Here is a 23,496-nt window from a genome sequence, read left to right on the forward strand (position 1 = left end):
TTCATCCTGTATGATCCATTTGTCAATAATCATATAAGATGACTCCTCGAGATGACCACTTGTGTATAATCATCCTGGATGATATTGTACCATCTTGGATGATATTACCAACCTTTTTGACTGATCATCTAGATGAATTAATTGCATCTTATCATATTAGATGATCAAACTATCATGTTGGATGATCTGGCCGATGCTATATGAATAGCCCAAATCTATTGTTCTCTTTACTCCAATTCTTCACCACTCCTCCCTTCTCCTCTAAACTCTGATCCTTTACAATGGTGGGTAGCAAGCAGTCACTTAAAATTATAAGAAGTTCCTATTAGATTATAGTTTATCTAAGATTTGCTGAGGCAGCTGATGAATATGCCTACCACAGATATAAGGAGGCCGAAATTACACGCACCAAAATAATCAACCAGGAAGAAATTCACTTTCATGTATTACCCCTTTTTTCTCACACCACTCTGCATTTCCTTCTTACTCTTGCTTATCCTTTTTGTTATGAAAAGCTCCTTGATATCTTTGCAAGCTTGCAACTTAAAAATAAGTGTATTATCCTTTATACATATGTTAATAAGCATCCTATAGAGATCACCTACAAAGACCATAATGCTTTTTTACATCTTTCTACTACTAGCAGAAAGTCCATATTTTAGTTGAAATCCTGAATTTCACTGGATCCCTACCAAAAACACCCTAAAAAGGTCAAATATTAACTTCCATGTTGCCTAGGTTAGCACTTTAGTTCAGGATGCTTGCATCATCCAGTATATACTTTGAAATACTATCTTTCCTAAAGATGGTGATTGACTCAACATCACTCATGCCCTTTCACTTTCTACCTATTTCATAATGACTTAGATAGTCTTTAAGCAGCTGATGTTCTAATTTGACCTGGATTAGATATCCCAAACAAAAATGATTTCCCAATCTGGCCTTAGGACACATTATAACATTTATCATAGAATCCAAGTATAACTTCAAATTTTTTACACCACCGGATCAATTCCAAGTCTTCTACTCTAATACTTCCATCCATGTTATCCAAAGTGCTTCTGATTTCCAGGCTCACTACTGAAAAGAAGATAAACATGATGAAGGTCCAACATCCATTCTTGCACCTATTCCTATCTCCCAATGGTAACAACTAGATCAGCTAGTTGAAAAGTTTGACTAGTGGGAGGTTAGCTTTGACTCATACATAGTTGCACAGGAGCAACATCATGCAGTAAATGTTACTTATTTTGAAAACTAGGTCACTCAGTAGCACCAACAGCATGACCTAGACATGGCCTAGTTTGGCAAGCAATTTACCTTTCTTCATTATTATTTACAGTGGCCACCACCACTACCTCCACCTTATCAGGATTCCTCCATTTACTAGTTAGTTTGTGATTATTTATGTGTTTGTACTGGTCCTCTTTTTTTGTATTTTTTTTTATTTAGTGTTTTTTCTTGTTTCCCCCTTTTTTGATGTCAAAAGAGGGAGTAATGTGTTATCTACTTATGTTTTTATTGGAATTTACTTTTTGTGTTTGTTTTTTTATGTCTCATTTTACTATTTTTTTAATTAAAAAAATATACAATCCTTACTTGATTAGAAATTTTTAATAATAATATTTGACACCATAAAAAAGGGGAGATTATTATAAATCTGGATCCACATACTATGATTTTGATAATGATAAATATTATTATTTACTTTACCAATATTATTATTGCACATCTATTTTGTTTACCCTGCTTACTAATCTTTCAGGTCTACAAAATCACTTGAAATGCAAATCAGCTCAAGATAGGGTAGAGTAGGATTTAGTGTGTCCATAACTTTAATTTCAATATACCTTTTACTTACTTAAGTCAAGTCATGTATCTTGTGGACCATAAGCTAAGTAATCTTGCACACATACACTTAGGGGGAGAAATTTGATAAGTTAAAGAATTCTCTATTTTTGACCTAATAATACAGGATGAATTCAAATTATATTGGATGATCAATTAAAAACAAAAGCCTTAATTAGGGAATCCCAATTTTAAAGGTGATTAAACTAATCATACTAGATGATCCCTATAATCCAAAATAATCGGTTCAGACCATGAAAATAGCCGCCAATCATCATTTAGGAAATATTTTAATTTTCAAATTTATTGTTAATCGTGCAGGAAGATGTAAATCATCCAGGACAATTCTGTATAATCATTCCTAACTTAATCCGATAATTAGGAGAATAATTATGGTAAAACATATTTGATATGATTATACAGGATGATCAGTGATGATCGTCCTGGATGATAGAGTATATGATTGGTACAATAAGGGACTACCGCCACTTGTACAACATGAATACAATAATTTTTTAATAATAAGGAATTGTAAAGTTTGCTCCAAGCAAAGTGATCATCATCTTCTTCAAGTTTCTCTTCTGGTTCCTCGGTGTCTCTAAGGAGATCTTCTTCAGCAATAGATCTAGGTGCTTTACCTACTCTAGGATATAGTAAAAGGATTCTCGGGTTCTCTGCTTTCATCAAGTGGTTGAAAAACGATTTCCAATGTTTCTGCCTACTCCAAGAGGGAGTAAAAGGATCTAGGGTTCTCTGCCTCACGATATTGATGGAAAGATTTTATAAGGGCTTCTATGTCTTAATGTTAGAGCAAAAGGAGTGTCACTTCAATTTAGGATAATTCTTGGAGAGGGAGTCTCCAAGGAGTGGACAAAGGTTAGATTTGATCGAACCACTATAAAATTTGGTGTGTTCTTTCTTATTACTTTTACCACATTTTATTTTCACCCTTTTCTATGATTAAAAGAATCTGATTATTTTGTTATCGTGAAAATTATTTCTCTTCTGCAACAAGGTTTATTATTTTTTTTAAAAATATTTAAAAAAAATCAAAAAGATTTTCTTTTTATTAAAAAAAAATTAAAATTACCAATTCACCCCCATCTTGGTTAGCCTCGAGCTAGTTTTCTACGGTTTAATACTCCTCACAAACTATAGTACAATGCAATGCCATCAAATTCACAACATATATACAAGTAGATATAAGACGTGTACAAGCTTCCTAATAGAATGCTGCATTTAAATAACATTCCAAAAATGCCACTGAAATAGTCGTATGGGCCCTGAAGTACATGTTGTGGATACACACATGATGTTTAGAGATGATATGTAAGTAGAATGATGAAACCAAGTTTGTACCCATTCCTTCTATTTGGGTGGAAAGGAGTCGACATGGGTTGAAATATCAAGCATGTATACATTCACAGAGTTGACCAAGATATTTATTTTAATACATTAATATTTATCATTCAAGGCCTTCGACAAAGAAAATTCACCAAAGGGAATGATGCTTATGATGAACCCAATCCTCTGTCGATAAGTTGGAATCCTAGGCAAGGTTCAATCCATAAATAAAATTTCCCATAAATACATGAGTGATATTCATGTTAAATATTTATCTCAATTAGAGGGGTCAATTCCAAATACATCAGATGCCATCCCAAATACCTATGAAATCCAAAACTCCCAAAAATTATCAAAATTCCAAAATATTTAAAATCAAAATTAACCATCAAGCAATTTAAAATAGAAATTTATCAACACTCCATAATAATTTATTGAGGAGGATAAATCTAAATATTATTTCAGCTCACAAAGAGTTAATGTCTGCTCTAGAATATCACTGTGATTTATTTTCAAACCATCTCTTGCCAGTAAGGACATGGTACACAATATATCATCTAACTAGAAATTTTACTACTAAATGGCTCTATAGGTAAATAGTTATGATCGTTACCCTCTAGACTGGGTGGTTTTTCCACGAAATGAAACCACTAAATTACGGTCATGTCTATTTCCCATGTGCTCCCCAACAACATCAAATACTTGAGATATGAATTAATATTATATAATCGATAGGGCATAAAGCCATACGTTTGCTAAGGTTAACTCAAATTTTCCCCCTAGACAAACATCCATCCCCGGTCTAAAAGGTACCCTTAAACGATGCAACCTATGGTTGCCAACAACGACTCTTTTATTAGGTTGGGTTGACTACCTCCTCTAACTAAGCAGATCGGGGACCATGATGGCCCGGGATGATGGAACCATGGGATCTTGATTGGGATCATCATCATTCCCCCCACCATCTGCGTTAAGTGCAAGATGGTAAAATTTATATATTAAATACTAAATTTCATAAATGAAAACCCATGTTGCTATGATATGCAAGATAACACATATCTCTACGTATCGTATCAATGACTTACCTTAATCAAAAGTTCTCTATTATTATCGGGAGGGGTAATTAATTATTGAAGCATATTCCAATAGGAAACTAGAACTTAGATCATAAATCCCTCACAAAATGAGAGAAAAATCTATGGGTAGTGTATTATTTACAATCCCAATCCGGCTTCCCAAAATTTAGCTCAAAACTTAATCCGTTAAAACTCCCCCGAAAGCAAAAGAAGGCTGAAGCACAAATTTTTGGAGACTATAGATTTTTTTACTCCAGTTGGGTTTGGTTTCTCTTTCCATCTTTGGGTAAGTCGTCTAAATGCGATAGTAGCAGCTAAATTTATATTGGCTCAAAAATCAAAATTTTCCAGAAGGATTATTTAATGGACCAAAGTGTTGAATATTAGAAAATGAGTAACTCAACAAATTCACTTAAAATTCATTACATTGGGTTTTTAATTTATTTTAATTGATTAATTATGTTATATATATATATATATATATTTATTCTTCTTTTTTATCCAAGTCTCTACAATTTGAAAGTTTAGGGTGATGTATCAGATGTTGATTACTAACTAATGCCTTTCATTTTTGCAGATGGATCTGCAAAACACTTTCTGCACTGTTCAACTAGGATGAGGTGTTAGTATCCAACTAGAAAATGCTATGATCAACACTAATAATGTTGCAGCTCCCATTTAGTTCATTAGGCTATAATTCTCTATAGCTTCTACAATGGCTGCCACAGTCCCTATGTACGACATGGAATCTGAAGGGCCTACGAGGAGACCCCACACTATTGAAACTGCTACACGTAGTGTACATATGCCAACACTATGCCCTATTATTGAAGAGCTTTGAAGGAGGATCTCTGTATTTGAATGGCTTTCTCAATCGGAAGCTCCATCAATTAAAATGATTGTAGCCAGCGAAAGGATTTCTATGGTGGCTGCCAATACCACTACCTTTCCTAATGAGCCTGTCATATTTGGAGGCATAATGCTAAAGCTTACCCATCTAAAGGAAAGTTGATAAGAAGATAATGGAGATAGGTTAATGCCGAGCTTCGAGCTCATTACAATTGGTGCATATACACCCATCGAACATGCTTACCTAAAAGCTAAAAGCTGCCATTCCTACACAAAATGGGTTTTCAGGCCTCAAGTTGGTTAAAATAAATAACTCCAATGCTGAGGTAAAGTAATCCTTTTGTGATTAGTAACCTCAAACCCTAGTCCAGAAGAAGAAAGAGCCTAAGACCTTTTTTGCCCAGATATACTGAGTCCTATAGATGGTGAAGGATAAGGGGTTGAAAAAGAAGAAACTCTAATGGATGCTAATGATTAAGGCCAAAAAGACTCCACCAAGAGAAAGATTACAACCTCTTATGGTAGAGAGGAGAGAAAGAAGAATGACCCTGAGCAATGAACATAAAGGTGTAACACCTAAATGTCGTGTTCATGGATCTATTACTGGAAGGTCCTCATGAAAGAGAAAGGAAATATAGAGGATGAAGCCTCATAAAAAAGAAAGAATAGAAAAAAATAATCAACCAGGGAATGACATCTGGTGCAGCTTCCCAGATATCTACCCTGGCTAATGTATAACTTCTTAAATCAATCCAAAAGAAGACCCACAATGACACTTGTCCTGGCTGTTCACACTCTAGAGAATCTTCTAGGTGTTCTTATTTTTTAATGACCTCAATAAAAGAAAAAACCAACTTCAACTGTAGCCTGTAGGTTGAGGAAATGTTCCTACACAAAAATGAACTAGAAATCTAGTGGCACCGCCAATCGATAACCAAGTATAAGAGGAGGAAGAGGAAATGGAAGAGGAAACCATGATCATGGAAGTTGTCTACATGGTAAGGCATGAACATGAAGGTGAGGGTGTTGATGAAAATGGTAAACCACAGAGGTGGATACAATGATGCTGCAATAAGGTTGTGTCTATTTCTATAAGAAGTGGCCACTCTTTGAAGGAAGAAGATGAAAAGGAAGTTCAAGAAAATTCCTTTACTCCTAAGAATGTCTTGCTCGTAGTCATGCAAAGTCATATGAGATGGAAGAAGAGGGCCAAGGATAGGGAGATCTCTCAATAAAATGAAAAGATGACTGAGATGATGACCCATATAATGATAATGATACAGATGATGTGAAAGACCTTCTTTCAATAAAAGAAAGTCCCCTTTTTAAATCTTTTCTAATATATAAAAAAAATAATCAATATAATGTAATATCTATCACAAAGTTTCAACCAAGCAGCTCAATCCAAATTAAATATGGAATATAAAGTGAGAAAAAATAAAACTAGAAAGAACACACCAAATTTATAGTTGTTCGATTCAACATGACCTTTGTCCACTCATTGGAGGCACCCTCAAAAAATTATACAAAACCTTTAGTGACTCTCTTTTAGCCCCCACAACTTAGGGGAGAAGCCCTTATAAAATCACTTTGAACTTCCTCAATGTGGTGGAGTAGCCATGTCTTTTGACACCAAAGTGATATTCTTCTTCCCAAAACTTTCCTAAAGACAAACATTGAATTTGATGGTACTAAGATGCAAACTTATGGGAGCAACCATGTGAAATCCCCTCCACACTCCCTTGAAACTCCTTCTAAGGATTTTCTCCCTCTCAAACTCCACCCGTTCCTCTCTCCCTTTAATATTTTCTCTAGAAGAATGAAGACCCAGTGGCTAGAAGAGGCACTTATAATATCTTTGGAGAAAGCTTAAATAGAAGGTCTCAAAAACCTTATGAACTCAATTCTAGCAACAAAGATCTTCCAATATTTTACGCTTCAATAGAGGGCTTCTAAAAATCTAGAAAACTCAATTCTAGAACCAAATATCATCCTGGAAGATTGCAGGATCATCTAGTATAATGTGCAAAATTTAATCTATAGTCCTAGAAGATCTAAGAATAGTCTAGTACAACTAGTTCAAATTTGTACAGATCATCCAATACAATATTAGGGATCACCTAGGATGATTAGAAGAAAAATTATAGTATTTTTCTTGGGATGATCAAGTATCATCCCATGCATATACCTTGGTTTATCCAATACAATCTTCACTGATCATCCTGGATGATCAAATTGAACACATCAACTATAATTAGTTCCCTAATCATAGGATTAATTTAGACGTGATTATCATATATTGTTCTGTACAATTTACATCATCCAGGATGATTAGAACAAAATATGAAATTAAGAACCTTACCTAAATTATGATTGGTGGCTATTTTTTATGAATATAACTAATTATTCTGGATGATCTAAATTGTACAGTATAATTAGTTAGAAGAATTGATCATATAGTATGATATAAATTGTATAGTATGATTAGTTAAAAAATTAAACTTTTGGTTTTGACTCAATCTGACTAACCCTGAGTGTGTGTGTGCATGGTCACCAAGCAAGCATACATCCTTATAAGACTTGACTCAAAAAATCAAAAAAATAAATTAATGAATATTATAAAAATCATTACAGCATAACCTATTCTACCCAATCATGGGCTTTGAATCTTCATTGGATGGTGCATGGTATTTCTAAAAGGTTAGTACACACACAAAAAAAAATATACTGCAAAAATAAGTAAATAATAGAATGTGACTCATAATGTTTATAATCATCAAAAACATAAACCGTGAGCTCAAGTTGCAACATGATATAGAGAACTACTACAGTTTGTCCCATGCCGAAACCTCGGATCAATCCTCCAAATCTCTAAATACCTTAAGTTTTAGGAGTATGAGGTATCCTTAAAGGTATATTTGAGGTTAAAAATGTCATTTAAGAGCCTACTCTGTTGAATATTGCAAGTACCTCTGAGCTTTTAATGCTTATGTAGTTGTATGGAATAATCACATAAAGGATCAAGGCTATCATAGCTATTGATCAAGTAAAGAAGCTGGTGGGAATAGGTCGACTTTATCCCACTGAATATGGCTAATGCCATACCCCAAAGTTTACTCTATCTTAAAGTTCAATACCTTTAATGGTAATAATAATCCTAAATAACACTTGGCATAATTCAAAGCCATCTATGGGAATACATGAGGTAATAATGCCTTACTTTTCCTATAATTCATCAGTAGTTTAACTATGGCTACTTTTAAATGGTATACTGAATTATTAAATGACTATATGGAGACATTCACAAAGTTAGAATCAATATTTATGAAGAGATTTGTTAGTACGACTGAAAAGATAATGATTGTTGACCTCACTTTGAATAAAAGAAAAAGGACGTCTCAGTGACTAAGAACATTACTCACTGGTATAATTTAAGTATAGAATGTGAGCAGTAGATTGAAATAGAGTGTACCATATTAATCAGAAACATCGATGATAAGAAGTAACTATTCTTATGCGTGGCCACAATCACTACATTTAAAGATATGATATACATAGTGGCCAAGTTTGAGAAAATGAATTTATCAAGATTAGAGAGTCACACTGATAAGCCTAAGAAGGAAAACACCTCGGGTGCTTGAAGAGATGAGGCTAACTCAATATTTTTCTTTGGAGATGATAAGGGAAAATAGGTGGTTTATAATGTAAATAATGGAAAGCAGCTGATGTAATATGAAAACAAATAAAAATAGTCATATAACCTTAATCCCCAACTGACTCTGATATTTAGGGAAAATGAAAAGCTATAAACTTTATAGGGTAGAGGAGAATGCCTAAGACAAATAACAGGAATTGGTGATCAAACGTTACCATCCCTCAAGGATAAAATGAATAAAAAATATTCATTTAAGAGGGAGAGTATCTCCAAGCATTTTTGACAGACATTAAAAGTAGGCTTAGAACTACCAGAGTGTAAGAGTCCCAAGTAGTCAAAATAGTTTGGTAACCTAAATTATTGCCCATACCATCAGTTAATCAGTCATCCCATTAAAGATTTCTACACCTTTAAGGACTGGCTACAAAGAAAATATCAGAGAAGGGAACTCGCATTATTAAACAATGTGTTGGCTCACTCTAGGAAAGATCAACTCGAGTGGTTACATCATCATCTGTATTTATGGTTGGAGAAAATAGAAATAAAAAGAAGCTAGCTTAAGATGAGCAGTGGGAGACTGCGCTCTCTAAGAAAATTGTGAAAATATTAAAATAGCTTGAAGGAGTTCCTAGTGTAAAGTGGATTTCTCCTATGAAGCTAGTGCTTGATCTGAAGATGTTATCTATAGCACAAACATTTACTTTCAAAAAGCAACTCAACCAAGCTAGCTCCTAAAAGATGACAAAAGTAAAATCCTCCAAAAAGAAGACCAATCTAAAAAAGTCCATGTAGAAAAAGATAGTAACTAAAAAGAATATAGTTAGTTTGGATAAATATTAGCAGATTATTAGGTGACCTATTAAGCTTGTTGAATTTAGGTCAGAGCTTAAGAATGAAGAAGCTAAAAAAAATGATGAAGGGTTTGTTCTGGTAGAAGTATGTCGGGTCATATCAGTTGCATCAAATACACTGATAAAAGAAGAATTCACTAGGCATGAAGCTTTTGAATCTTGTCTAATGGTGTCACTGATGGACTATAATTTAGAGGAGGATTAGTTTTTTGTAAATGATGGTGAATCAGACCCTGACATAACATCTCAGATGAAACATATAAATCTGTGGGGTGACTCTGAATTTATGGATGAATCTCATGACATGACAATGGTCGACTCTGAAGAAAATGCTCCATCAAATGAGTCAAAGTAAGAGGAGATCGCTTAAGTCCACTTAAGAAGTGGCAAGATATTCCATCTATGTCAAATATATCATTCCCCAAAGACCCCAAGATGATAGATACTCCAGCCATGGAGATAATCATATTCCATTTGAGAAAACTTTTATCATAACTCAGCATATATGATACTCTTATAATGCCTAAAGATCTTTAGGAGACTTTGATTTAAGCTCTTAAAGATAACAAAAGATATGAGGCATAGTTTGTTGAGCGTAATATGATAAAATTCATATAAGCCTGTAACAAGCTATTGGTTACCTTCACCAAAGACGACATGATGGTCAGAATGGTATATCAAAATCTCTATCTATATGCTACTATAGAGGGAGATGGAAAGAAAATTAGCCAAATTTTGATCAATCTAAGGTCCTCCATCAACCTTATAAGCTTAAAACCACTAAGATCATTGTGCCTCGACGTGGAATTCCTCGGGCCAGATAAGCTAATAGTGCACAGCTTTAATGTGATGGGGAAGAAAACTGTATGATCATTTATATCTCCCTCAAATTTGGGGAACTTCATGAGAAGGCCAAATTCCAAATGATTGATGTGCAAACTTCATTCCAGACTCTCCTGTGTTGTACCTAGTTTCATGAATACAGTGTTACCCCATCGAAACTACACTAGTGCATGAAGTACCTCAGGGATGGAGAAGAGTTCAAGATCTCTGGTGACATCCTTCCCATTATAGTTCACGAAGTAATAATTAATAAAGATGCCAAGTATTTCATCCTAATATAGATAAAGCTGTTGAGCTCTCTCAAAGAAAAGGCATCAAATCTAAAGATAGCAAATAGCCCAAACATGAAGGTTAGAATAAGCAGGTGGGGAGAAAGAAGGTAACACTGGCTCTTTCCAAAATAGTCTCCACTCCTAATGAAATAAAACATATTCTCCACCTTGGGAGTGACATAGATGAAGATGATGCCACCCCTATCAAATCTTGGAGAGTATGTTAGTCAATAAACAAAGGGAAGAAAAAGTCCAAATATTTAGATTTTGATTATGACTACGAGTCTACCTATATGAGCAAGGTGTTTGTGTATTCTCAAGAAGAATAGGAAGCCTAAAACTCTCAGACAGCATAGTCATAGTCACATGCATTCACCTATAACACTTCAAAGAAATTATACCGTGAGAGATGTACAACATTAAAGAGCTCATAATTATTATATGGCTCTTAAAAAGGAGATTGGGCCAGGGAGCTTTTTCTATTTTGTTGGAAAACTCAAAGGAGAAGCAAATAGCAAATGATTTTATACACTCATTGATTCAGGGAAGTCAATACCTACAAGGATGTCCATATATTATACCAAAATTATCCGAAGAATGTTGCAAAAGTAAGGTAATATGTGTTCCTTCAAATAGCAAGTTCTTTTCTAATTGAGCATGTGGTATAAAAGAAATCCTCACTCGTTATAAAGGAAGCATATTTTTTCAACAAGATGTTTTGGCTTTATCGTACGAAAACACCCCTGAAAGGAGATTTATTGAGCAATCACATGTAGGGAATTCAAATTTGATGACAACAACAATGAGTATATCTACAACATTTACACTTATGATGATCAACCCATAGATGCTAAAATTACATCAAAAGAGCTCAAAGATGGGGGCAAGATGCCACTATGGATGAGCTAAAAGAAGTTAAATTAGGGATCCTCACCCAAACTTCATTAGCTCCCTTATACCATAAGACCAAGATGATGAAAAAAAAAAATCCTTCGTATATTTATAGACTTCTTTTCATGGAAATATGATGAGATGCTCGACTTATCTCCTAATGTAGCAGTTTACAGATTGGCCATTAAGCTAAATGCAACACTGGTAAAATAAGCTACTAGGAGAATGAAATTGGATATTGAAGAATATGTGATTGTAGAAATGAAGAATCTTAAAGAAGTGGGCTTCATCGATGAAGAAAAATATGCCAAATGGATTGCCAATATTGTCCCTATCAAGAAGAAGAACGGTCAGATCTATGTCTGTATTAATTTTTGGGACCTCTATAAGGCATGTCCAAAAAATAATTTTCCGCTATTGTATTAGAACTCCTAGTGAATGACATGTATAACTACGACATGCTCTCATTTATGGACGTATCGTCAGGTTATAATCAAATTAAAATGGCACCTGAAGATGAAAAACAAATTTCATTTAGAATGCCCATCAATATATTTTGCTACACGATCATGCCCTTGGGTCTGAAGAATGTTGGTGCCACCTACCAGTAGGAAATGACTTGTAACTTTGATGAATAAATTTATAAAAGGTCAAGTGTTATGTAGATAATTTGTTCATCAAGAGTATGAACATAAAAGATCATGTCATGGGAATATATGGCTTACCCCCTTGTCCATTAGCTAAGAGTAATGGTTTAGTCTTCAAGTTTATGTTCACTCAGAGGGAAAGAGAAAGGGAGGTCAGGTTGGGATCTATTTGATGTTTGGTAAGGTTACACGAGGGTACTAGTATAGTTGGGTTGATATTTTGTGCAGTGAAGGGAGATTAGAGGGAGCAAGTTGGCTTCCTATATACAACTTGAGTAAATACGAGAGAGCAGTGTGTATTGTTCTACATGTAATTCAAGGAAAATGGGAGTTTAGCATCCTCAAATTTGGTTTCATGCATGCGATGTTTGAAATAAAAAGGAGGCACCGATTTAGTTATATAATTTTGGGAGTTATAAATGAAATAGTAGGTGGTTATTGGTCAAGAAACCCCCCCTCCCCCCTAAGAAATATGATAAATTCCCCATAAAAATTTATATTTGTTGCAAATTGGTAGACCATATGGATCTCCAAAATTAGATTTTAGGTGTCACTTTGAGTGTTCTTTGAAAATCTCCTTAGATGCATATATATTTTTTAGTAAAAGATATGAATTGGTTTTAGAAGGTACTCCTCTTTTAGGAAATATGACTATTATAAACTCTATAGATAAATTTTTTAGCATAACACCCTACATGTTTATAATAATAAATGTAACACTATAAATTTAATTATATTTCACTTGCACTTTTATACAAGCTTGACATAATTATTCTATATTTGATTGTAGGCAGGTTAAATGGTTCCCTATGTTTTACAAAGCATCCAATTAGTGTGACTTCTAAAACTTTTGGCTCTTATAGGAGACCTCAACTTAAGTACACTTTTACTTTTTGTAGCTTTTATTTCATATTTGCACAAACTTCTCGCTTCTTATTTTTATATTGATGGATCTATTACTTTATAAAAGTTCTAAAAGGAGCATGATACTAAGTATTTGGAAGGAATGCAGCAAGGCAGTTGAAGTAAGGAGGCATCTATAAGTCTAGGTTGAGATAATCAGCTTCACTTTTATAAATAGATCTCTTAGGAAATTAATTTCAGTCTCTGCCCTAACGTCTCTTTATCTCTAGCTTTCGAGGCAATCTAGGGGCAATTCTAGGGTTCCTCTTCATGCGTTTGGTCGATGGCTTCCTGCTTGGTTTCCTATGGATTTCTTCTCTTATTTCTTTGATGGTTTTGCTCTGGTGTTTCAGGCTTTTGATTGGCCTAGTGTGCTCTCTATTTTTCTATGGTTTTTCTATGGATCCTTCATTTGCTGTCATTCCTTCCGTCTTTTTACTGAGCTTCCTTGGTTGTTTTTTATCTTCCATTTTGTTTTATTTTTTGTTCTTCATGTTTTTGGGGGTTGATGACCTCGTTGTTATCTTACCCTGTGTTACCTGTTATTCTGAATGGCAAATCCTGCTCCTTGAAGGACATGCTCGCTGGTTCCTCTTCTTCTTCCCCTCCTTTCAATTCATTCAAACTTTGTTTAAGGGTTGTCCGGCATTAAAATTTGATGACTTGGTTGGGACCTAATTAGATGCCCCCTTTGCTCTTACTCTTGTTGGAAAATTTGTTCTAAGGCTTCCTAATCTAGTTGTTATTCAAAAGTTCTTCATGAATTTTAAGCTCTTTGGATCTTTCCATATCGGTTTGCTTGACCCACATCATGTGGCGATCCAACTGACTAATGGCTTGGATTACAGCCAAATTTTCTTGAGGAGTTCTTATTACATTCAGGCTTGTCAAATGAGACTCCTTAAATGGACCCCTGACTTTGATGTTCGTGAAGAATCTCCTATTGTTCCTATTTGGGTCTCTTTCCCTAATCTAAGGCTTCATTTTTTAATACTCAAGTGCTTTTTGGGCTTGCCTCCATTCTAGGTTGACCTCTATAAATAGACTAAGCTACGACCTCTATCTTTTGACCTTCTGTGGCTCAAGTTTTGGTTGAACTAGATATTTCTTAAAAACATTCTACGTAGATTTGGTTAGGTTCTGAATTAAACGATTATTTCCAAATGGTTGATTTTGAAAAATATCCCATATTTTGTACTCAATGTAGGATGCATGGCCAAGGTTTGAGCGAATGCATTAAATTACATACGCACCTTAAGAAGGATAAAGAAAATGCTAAAATTTCTAAAGTGTGTGAGGGTACTTCCAATGATCATTCCAATTCTATTTTGAATCAGATTTTGGAGGATGGAAAAGGTGAAATATCCGAGGGTATTAAAGCGGTCCTTCCTGTGCTTGTCTCCTCTCAAGCTGACCCTTCTCTTGGTAGGGATTCTCTTAGTGCTCACACCATGGTTCCTATTATGGATATTATATATGTTCTGGCTGTAGGGGAGAAATATACTTTACCTACCAATACTAATAGCATATCTGACCCATCTCCCTCCCTTATCCCTTCTGACTCTCAACAAATGCTGACTCAATTAGTTGTTTCAGATATTAATACTAACTGCTCTAATCCTCCATAATCTTTGATTGTGAATGAGTAGGTTAAGGATCTAATTACTGAACGAGCTTTTTCCTTATTACCGGAGGATGAACTATCGCACCAATAGATTCCCCAAATTGACCAAACTGTGAGTATGAAGGAATTTTGTGGAGGCGTTGAGAGGAATGTTTCTACATTGGACGATAGTGTTTTTTATGTGGAAGGTGAGCTTCCCCTTCTTAAGGGATCTTTAGGAAATATTAACAATAATAAGCTTCCTTTACCTGATCATTACTTTTGTGATTCTCTTACTAATACAGAGGTGGATATTTTGGCAAAATACTATGTGAGAGAATATCATGATTTGAGCATCTCAAAGGGTCATGTTAAAAGAGGTAGAAAACCCAAAAATGTTGTATTACAGACTCCTAGAAGCACACGTTCACATATTTCTCATTAATTTATTATTTATATTTAATGCTATTATCTGGAATGTTTGGGGCATTGGTTACCCTTCCTCTAGGGTTAGAGTTAAGAATTTATGTCGTATTCATAATGTGTCCATTCTTGTCTTTCTTGAACCTCTTATTTCTGTGAATAAATTACCTGGTACTGCTAAATTCCTGGGCTTTAAAAATGCTAAATCGAATGTTGCTAATAAAATTTGGGTTTTTTTGGAAGGATTATGTTAGAATTGATATTATTAGGGATTTTACCCAAGTTTGGAATTGTAATATGGAGAGTGCTAATTTCCAATATTGCGCTTCTTTCATTTATGCAGCTTCCTCTCGTTATACTAAAAGGATTTTATGGGATCAAATTATGCAATTTCAAAGTCTTTGCATTCTTTCATGGCTTCTTGGTGTAGATTTTAACACTATTTCAAACCCGTTTGAGTGTATTGGGGGTTCCCTCCCCATATATCAATCGATGGAAGATTTTAATGATATGATTATTGATTACAATCTTATCGATATTGGTTTTTCTATAAACAATATTACTTGGCATCGTGGTCATCTGTGCAAAGGATTAACATAGTTTTATTCAATAATGCTTGGCTTGATTCATTTGAGTTTACTAAGGTTGAACATCTTAGCCGCACCCTCTCTGATCACTCTCCTGTTTTTATTCATATTAAAGATAAAGCTAGAGGCTTCTCGTCTCAATTTAGATTTCAAAACATGTGATTAATTCATCCTTCCTTTCTTGATGTGGTTCAGAATAATTGGCATGCCCTTCTTTTCTGGATGATTCTATTTCTGGTATGAATAGAATTAAGCTTAAACTTAAAAGGTTGAAACAAGTTTTGAACTGGTGGAATCATAATATTTTTAAAAATTAGTTTCCTAATATTTTAAATGTGGAAGATAGGGTGAACTCTGTTGAGGATCATTGTTAGTTGGATCCCTCTGGCCCTAACCTCTATCTTCTAAAAGAGGCCAAAGCTGAGCTTTTTAATCTTCAAGCTCAGGAAGAAACTTTTTGGAAGCAAAAAGTAGCTATCAAGCATATGGCTGACGGTGATAATAATACCAAATACTTGCATGCTTTGGTTAATAAGAAAAGGGCTATCAATTTTATTCATAAAATTTCTCGTGAGGATGGTTCTGTCTTTGAGGATATTACTAAAATTACTAATTTGGTTGTTAATCATTTCCAAAACCATCTTAATAAAACCTTTGCTCTATCTATAATCACCAATCTTTCTATAATCCCTAATATTGTTTCTCCTAAGGATAACTGTGGTTTATCTAAATCTCCTTCCTTTGAGAAGGTTAAAGATACTCTTTTTGGTATGAATGCGAATTTGGTGGCTGGTCCGGATTGGTTTACTACTAAGTTTTTTCAAAAAGAGTGGCCTATTATTTATATGTATATTTTCTCTATTGTCACTGATATTTTTATTAGTAATCCTATTCCAAATTTTTTTTCTTCTACTGTTATTGTGCTTATCCCCAAGAATAACGCTGTGAATTATTGGAATGATTTTAGACCTATTAGTTTGTGTACTATTTTTTATAAAATACTTTCTAAAATTTTAATGAATAGGTTAAATGTTTTGTTGCCTAAGCTTATTTCTCCTTTTCAATTGGGTTTTGTCAAAGGTCGTGCTAATGCCGATAATATTATTTTGGCGCAAGAAATTGTCAAGAATTGGATGTCAAGACTAGAGGTGGTAATATGATCATGAGACTAGATATTGCTAAGGCTTATGATAATCTTAATTGGACTTTTATTTACAACATCATGAGATTATTTGGTTTTGATTATAAGTTCATCTATCTAATTAAGCTTTGTATTGAAAGCCTTTTTTACTCTATTATTATGAATGGCAAGAGTCATAGTTTCATTAAGGCTTCTCATGGGCTTAGGCAAGGGGATCCCAATTCCCCTACGCTTTTTATTATTGCTGTTGATTATCTTTCTATGGGTCTTATGGATCATTTTGATAAATGTCCTAGTCTCTATTTCAAAATTATTGGTGGCATTAAAATCTATCATCTTTGCTTTGCTGATGACTTTATTGTGTTCTCGAATGCTTTGATGAATAGAATTAACAAGATTATGAGTTTTTTAATCATTTTGATTTGGTTAGTGTCTTGGCTTTTAATAAGCATAAGTGTTATTTTATCTCAGCTAATAATATTCCTACTGAATGCATTATGGCTATTAAGAATTTGACTGGCTTTTCTCAAAGTTTTTTCTTCATTAAAATACCTTGGTATTCCTCTTTATAAGGGGAGAAAGAAGTCTTTTGTCTTTGATGACTTAATTGTTGTGGTTCAGAACAAACTTTCTTCTTGGAATGCTAATTTCCTTAGTTTTGGTGGCCATCTAACTCTTATTAAAAGTGTTCTTTGCACTATTCTTGTCTATAGTTTTCAAACCATTCTCCCTACTAAGGTTGTGTGTCATAGAATTGATAGAATTGTTAATAAATTATTTTGGAATGGCACTAGGAACAAAGCTAAGATTCACTAGTCTTCTTGGGATAAATGTTGTGGGACTTTGGAAGATGGGGCTCTTGGTTGCAAAACTATGTTGGATTTGGCTTCCGCTTTTTCTTTCAAACTCTGGTACAACTTTAGGGCCAATGTGAGTCTTTGGGCCAATAGTATGATGGCCAAGTATTGTGGTGGTAAGCACCCCACCCTGTGTAGTTTTAGTAATGGACACTCTAAAGTTTGGCAAAGGCTCTGTTCTATTAAATGGAAGGTTGAGCATGCTCTTGTGTGGGGTCTGGGTATTGGAAAAATTTTATTTTGGCAAGATCGTTAGTTGAATGGCCAGTCGATTGACTCTTTATTGACTTCTTGTACTATTGCTAATGTGAAGGTTAATTATTTCTTCTCTAATAATGGTTGGAACTTGGAAAAACTTTTTTGATATTCTCCCTGACATTATTATTCAGCTCATTTTAAAGATTCCTCTAAACATTACTTCCAAGGATTTGCTTCTTTGTACTTTCAATAAAGATGGTTTATTTAGTGTCAAAGATGCTTGGCATTCCTTTAGAGCTAAAAATATGTCTTCTAAAGTCTTTAAAATGTTTTGGCAAAAAAGTTTCCCTTCTACGGTTTCTATTTTTATGTGGAGAATTTTACATAATTTTATTCCTACGGATGAGAATTTAAGGTGTGGATGTTTTATCTTTCTTCTAAGTGCCAATGTTGTTACCATAATGATAATATGCATCATGTTTTGATCTCAGGTCCAGTTGCTGCTAAAGTTTGGACTTATTTTGAGGACATTTTTCATCTCAATTTCTTTACTGCTAGTATTACTATTTACCATATGCTTGATTGTTGGTTTATCAAGTCTAAAGGCCATGTAAGAAATGTTATTCCTTGCCTTTTCCTTTTGGATTCTTTGGTTGGAGAGATGATTCTCGTTTAAATGGCGAAAATATGAATCATTATAGAATTATCTAGAAAGTTAAGGATAAGGTGGTTGCCCTTTTTTCTCCTAATGTACTCTCTGTTAAGAATTTTAAGAATTTCCTTTTTATTACATCTAGCATTGGCATTAACTTGGACATGAATTCTTCTCAAAGGGTTTCTAGGAGTATTAATTGGGTGAAGCCTAACACTTATTCTTTTAGGTTAAATATGGCTTTTCCTATTTTGGGCACAATTGTTGGCTGTGGTGGTGTCATTAGAGATCATAATGGCATCTACTTATTGGGTTTTGCTGGGTCTATTGCCAATGGTGATGTTAATTATGCTATTTCCTATGCCATACTTCATGGCTTAAACCTCTATACTAACCTTCATTTTAGTAATATGGTGGTGGAGGTGGGTTCTTTTTTTATTACAATTTTATTAACCACTTGGAGGATAGGATTTGTCGTTCTGCTTTATTATACATTCAGAGGGACATTAGGGATATCATGAAGAACCTAAATTGCTCTTTTCCTTCCATTCTAGAAGATGGGAATGTGTATGCTCAGTCTATTACCACTTTAAGTTGTGATTTAAATGGCATGTCTGAGCTGACTTTTTCTCAGTTGCTTTCTGGTGGCCTTTTGTTGGGTCACTTATTACCTGCAGGCTGTTATGCTGGTTTATGTTCTGTTTCTTTGGGTTTGGGTTTGCCCACCAAGCTGTGGTAGGGGTTATTGCCTGGCCATTTATTGGGGTGCAGGTTTTTTTGTGTTTTCTGGCTGCTATCTTGGCGTGGTACCATTACTTGTTATGACCCTTTTTACAGGTTTCTTGTCATGGATTTTCATGGTTGGGAGTGCTTTTGCTGGGGCCTTACTGGGGGTTTTGGGCTGAGCAATGATTGTATCTTTCTTTTGATGCTTAACCTTTTTGTTGCTCTCCTTCCTAAGAACTGGGTGGTACTGGTTTCTGTTGGTTATGGGGTCTTTGGGTGGTTATTTTATTGGTATGGGTTAGTTTTTGGCATTTTGGTTGGTGGGTTCTATTGAGGTTTTTTTGTTGTGGGGTTATTGGGTTGGTGGTGTTCTGGTTGAGGCCGTGGAACACTTTCGGGCTAGTAGCTGCTTACTTGGGGTTGTTCTGCTGGTTTGTCTCTGCTGATTGTGCTATTCTTTTTGATGGTTTGGAGTTGGTGCTAGTTTATAGGTGTTGGTTCCTTGGCAGGTTTTAGATTGGCTTTGCTTGGTGTATTGAGGGGGTAGGGCCCTTTGGAGGGATGGAGCGGCATAAGGTTATGCCTTGTGATTTTTGTGATACTCTATATATCTTGAGCTCTATTTGCCTGTCCCCTCATTGCCTGAGCTGATACTCCTCTAATTTTTGGATTAATGCTCTTGCTCTGCTTGATATCTCCTTCTTCCCGAATACTATTTATTAGGTGGTTTCTAGTTTGGTGGCCTATTCTATTTTTTGTTATGTTGGCATTGGCTATTTCCACTTTTTTTTTTTTACTAGGGCCTATGACTTTTGTTGTACTTTGATGGTTCTTATTTGTAGGCAATCCTTTGGTGGGGATATGACATACTGGTGGTTTTCTTACCTCTCTTTGAGCTTATTAGTTTTTGGGGTATATCTTGTGCTTTGCTTCCCTTCTTATAGGTGTATTTGTTGTGCAGGTCTATGTGTTTCTAACTTTTTAGGACAAGGAGCTCGTGATGCTCGTAATTTATTTGCTGCTCTCTTTTTTTGGGTGCCCTTACTTGTGCACCGTAGAATGTACCTAGGTTGTTTTCTATTTTTGAGTAGTATGGATCTTGAGCTCATAGTTTTTTTTACTTTTTGCCTTGTAGCTCTTTCGAGCAGTAATGAGCTCGAGGTCCCTTTAAGGACCTTGTACATTTTTCTTTTAATCAACACATACGCCCCTGTGAGGGTTTTCCCTAAAAAAAAAAAAGTTTCAATCTCAGGTAACTATGTTGACCTTATTTCTATATAAGGTCATATGACCTGTCTGAGCTCCCACTTTATGATCTAATGGTTAATAATTATCCACTTGCCAATCTTATAGATCTACAGATCCCAATCAAACTCCAGTCCAGTCCTTAATCAAATTCCAGTCAAAGATGCAATCCAGTTTTAATCCAACATTCTAGGTCAACTTTCAATCAAACTCTAATCAAGTTCAATCAATCTAAATTATTCATTTGATTTTTATTAGTGTGAATAGTTCAAGATTGTTAAGAAAGTTGCTATTTGCATGCTTTACATTTTTGCAATTTGTATAGTTTTGATGATTCCAAACATTATTGTTCAAATGTGTAGTTATCTCCTAACAATTTTAGAAGATTTGTATTTGCTCTTGTGTGTACTAACATTTCAGGAAAATCGAACTCCAGACTACGAAGACTTCAAATAAAATTCAGCATGAGATACTTTCTGAAATTTGAAGCTTGTACTTTTCTTTAAAATAAAATTGAAAGGGAGTGATTGTAATTTAGTGAACAAAAACATACACACACACATAAGGATATCATATAAAATTTATATTGATCGTACGGGATGATATTAGTTCGTACTGGACGATCAGACAGTTATCTCCTATTGAGCACATGGAACGAATAGGAATTGGCTTAAAAAAATTTTCTAAGTCCTTTTCGTCCAGGACGAAATTAAAAATCATCCGGGACGATTTGTTCTCTGTAAGATTTTCGTCCAGACGAAATTAAATTATCGTACATGATGATTTGCTCTCTGTAAAATTTTCGTCCAGACAAAATTAAATATCGTACAGGACGATCTGGTCTCTATAAGATTTTTTTCCAAACGAAATAAATTATCATACATGACGATCTGTTCTCTGTAAAATTTTTGTCCAGACAAAATTAAATATCGTCCAGGACGATCGGCTTTCTGTAAAAATTTCGTCCAGACGAATAAGATTTTCGTCCAGACGATTAACCTACTTAGAATGGTTTTCTACTGTTTTTGGAACCGACCTAGTAATAATCGTTCATACCGGACGAACTTAGTTCGTACATGACGATCAGCTTGTACGAAAATATTTCGTACACATATACAAAGAGGTTCGTTTCAAAGCTTTTAAGTAAAATCGTCTAGGGCGATCCACGATCGTACGGGACGATCCACTGCGTACGTAATTGAAAACTTTGGGCGGTTTTTCTTATTTTTTGTATAAATAGTCCAAATTAGACTGCCACCCAATCTTTTTATCATTTGATCTTCGTGCTTCTTGACAGAATAGCCAAGGAGAGAGTGTGAGAGTGTATTAAAAGGAGGATTCCTACCACTGGAGCGTGAAGGCTCACTTGGAGTTCAAAGGTAAGAATCTCTACTTGTGAATTTGGATTACTTCACTCTTTTCTTTCTTCCTTCTAGATTCTTATGAGAAGATCTGTCAAGGAGAACCGGTCCTCTGCCAACACTTGGAGAGTGTGAACAGATGAAGGGTTCGCTGCCTACACTTGGAGAGTGTGAATAGCCGAAGGGTTCACTACCTACACTTGGAGAGTGTGAATAGCCGAAGGGTTCGCTGCCTACACTTGGAAAGTGTGAACAGCCGAAGGGTTCTCTGCCCACACTAGGATAGTGTGGAAGGACGATGGTTCTATGCCAACACTGGGGATTGTGTAAAAGGATGACAGTTCTCTGCTGTACCGGGTAGTGGTGAAAAGAGTGTTTTGTAAAGGCTTCTCCGCCTTGCTGTGGGTGCAAAAGGAGAGTCACTATTGGTATTAGTGCAATACTCAGAGGGTGCCTCTGGGGAGTGGATGTAGGTCTGGTTTAGATCGAATCACTATAAATCTGGTGTCATTTACTTTACTGTTTTTACTTTTCCGCATTTTATTTTTAGCTTTAAAAACTCTATGGTTGAAAAACGCTTTTTACAAAAACTTAAAAGAAAATTTTCATTTCGATTTAACTCATTTTAAAAGAGGCTTAAAATTTTTAAACTATCAATTCACCCCCCCCTCTTGGTAGCTTGGGACATTAACTTAGGTTTAAGAACCTATTTACTAGACTCAACAAAGATTCTATCAATCACATCCAAAAATCCACTCATATCAAAATTCTAAGTCTTGTAATTCTTTCTTGGTGATTTTTTATTCCCCTTAAACTCCAATCAAATGACCTTTGATTCATGCTCTATGAGTTATATATTGGTTAGACATGTCCTTTAGATTAACCCTCAAAATTTGAACTCAATATGACACTCTAAACCTGGAAACTAAATTGATTTTTAAAGGTTGTAAAACCTTCAAATGTTTACAGCCTATACCATTGAACGCTCTACCTTGTGGGATTTGACCTTGGATCCATTCCCAAGATCTTTAATATGATATGTTGACTAGTAAAATGCACTTTACTAGATCTAGTTTAACCCAAATCTCGCAAGGGCATAAAAAGACCAAAATTCCCTTAAAGGATAAAGATGGTCTTTTCCCCTAAACTCAATATAGAACTGTCAAATCAATATTTAAAACCTCCCCAAATGCTTCCTTAATATCATTATGAGGGCCTTAAACCCATACCCAAGCCTTGGTTTGACATGGTTGACCAAGTCAACTTTAGTTGACCAAATGGCCCCTTAAGGGTCTAAATGGTCAATTTAACTTAATAACCAATCCAGCCCATTGGACCACATACATTGGTCTCTTTTGATTAATTCAAACCTTTTTAACCGAAACCTATGTTCTGGGTCAACCTGTTTGACCAAGTTAACCTAGGTTTATTACGTTAACTATTGAGCTAAATTCATACCTAATCATGCCTTAAGTCGATATTGAACTTTATCAAAGCTTATTATTCAATCCTCCTACTAAATTT

Source organism: Dendrobium catenatum, unplaced genomic scaffold, assembly GCF_001605985.2.
Source record: "Dendrobium catenatum unplaced genomic scaffold, ASM160598v2 fragScaff_scaffold_716, whole genome shotgun sequence".
Lineage (NCBI taxonomy): Eukaryota > Viridiplantae > Streptophyta > Magnoliopsida > Asparagales > Orchidaceae > Dendrobium > Dendrobium catenatum.